Raw genomic sequence first — 2,199 nt, 5'->3', positions numbered from 1 at the left:
GGTGATCCTGCAGAAGTACATCCAGGGCTTCAACAATGCTCGCCTCAAGATTCCCAGGGTAACAGAGGAGGCCATCATCTCAGCATTCTCCGATGGCGTCTGCGACGTCAAGATGAAGGAGGAGCTCGCCATCCACGAGGACCTGTGCACATCTCTGGAGATGTTCAACCTGGCGACCAAGTGCGCAAGAGCTGAGGAGGGACGCCTCTCCCTCCTCGAGCTTCCAGCTGCTGACCCAGAGGAGAAGAAGGCCAAGGCTAAGGACGTGAAGCATAAAGGAGCAGCCGTGCTTGCGGCAGAGCTATACACAAAGCGCGGCAGGGACCAGCCGGAGTCGTCCAAGGGTAGCCATTTCTGCGCCTACAACAACCTCTACACCCACAACACCAATGAATGCCAGGAGCTCAGGGCCGTTCGTGAAGGAGGCGTCGGTCGACGCCCCGAGCGCAATGACCGGGGCTATGGCCGCGGAGGAGGAAGAGGCAGAGGACGATGGGACGACCGAGGCCCTCGCCAGGAGTGGCGTGACCGACCTCGCGAGGATCGCTGGCAGGACCAGCCACGCAAGGGAGCTTGGAGGTATCAGCCCTGCGAGATCCGCTCGCAGGGCAACGCATGCCTTCCTCCGCTTCCGCCGCCAAGAAGGAATGATGACCACCACCAGGATGAGGGGGCTGGGGGCTTCCAGGAGCCGCGAGCTGTCGCTTGCATCCTGGGCGGTGCCCAGGCCCCAGCCTCTCAGCGCATCTTCAAGCAGTTTGCTCGTGAGGTGAATGCAGTCCTTCCCAAGCTCGAGGCCACACGCCCGCTCAGATGGTCCATGTGCACCATCACTTTCAGCTCAACAGACCAACTCAATTGTGCGGCCACGGCCGGCGTCCTCCCAATGCTCTGCTCCCCAGTCATCAACATGCAAGTTACCAGGACTCTCATCGATGGCGGTGCAGGCCTCAACGTCCTGTCCGTCGAGATGTTCGACAACCTTCAAGTGACCTATGATCAACTTCAGCCTACCAAGCCTTTCTCCGGAGTCACTGACGGCTCCACCACTCCGATAGGGCAGATTCGCCTCCCCGTCACTTTTGGACAGCGCAACAACTACCGAACTGAGCTCATCGACTTTGATGTCGCCCATATTCGCCTACCGTACAATGCCATCCTCGGGTACCCGGCCCTGGCCAAGTTCATGGTGGTGACCCACCATGGTTACAATGTCCTCAAGATGCCAGGAAGCGGTGGAGTCATCACAGTCCCCTGTGAGGAAAAGGATGCGGTGTGCTCGCTCAAGCGCGCCTTTCAAGCTGCATCAATTGAAGACCTAGATTACAAGAGTGAGAACCCTCCTGAGGTAGCTCCCAAGAAGAAGAAAACATCGCCCGGCTCAAGGCCTCAGGAGGTTGGTATTCCCGAGGAGCCACATCAAGACCCGCGCCCAAGCAAGGGGCGCCTTCCTCCATCGCATAGGAAGGCACGCCCGGCGCCCTCCTCGGGCAGGGCTTGGGGGCTCTCTTCTAGAGGGCCTCAAACTTTGCCAAGATCACGAGGGAGGCGCTCGGGCACCACTTGGAGGCGTGCTTCGCAGCATGTTTCCCTCAGGAAGGCATGAGGCAAGGGAGACCCAACCCTCAGGAGTTCATCACCAAGATCACTCAGGAGCTTCAGGAACCAAGAGTCATACGGGGCGATCACCGCCTGCCCGGCGTAGCCCCCCATCCAGGCGAGGATGGCAGGCTGCGCGTCTGCATCAATGTACCAGGGCTCAACCGAGCCACGTCTCAGGAGCGCTTCTTGCCTTCGCACGTGGGACGTTGCGAGAGTCCGCCGCACAGCTATGTTCGCATGCCTTTCGTCCTGCCGAACGTGGTTGCTTCTCACCAGCGCCATCTGCGGAGCATTCTGGTGGCTCAAGAGGCCAGACATCATGAGGTTCTGTCGGAGATGGAGGTGGTCCTCAGGGAACCACCTGGGCCCCCGGAGCCTCCCGAGGCTTAGGGCTTTGGTGGCTCATGAGGGCCGGCCTCTTCACCGCGCATCCTCAGCTACTCCAACACCCCTCCATCTGCAACGTAATCAGGTGACATCTTCCAAGTTCATTTCAGCTGGGAGCGCCCCCTGGGCTGCATCATCCCCAGGTCGCGTGGGTCTGTCCCTGCGACATGTATCCCTTTTTGCTTATGTCTTCAATTTACCTTGCTAGGG

Source organism: Triticum aestivum, chromosome 2B, assembly GCF_018294505.1.
Source record: "Triticum aestivum cultivar Chinese Spring chromosome 2B, IWGSC CS RefSeq v2.1, whole genome shotgun sequence".
NCBI lineage: Eukaryota > Viridiplantae > Streptophyta > Magnoliopsida > Poales > Poaceae > Triticum > Triticum aestivum.
The sequence above is the reverse complement of the archived record's forward strand: the minus strand, read 5'-3'. Positions refer to the sequence as shown.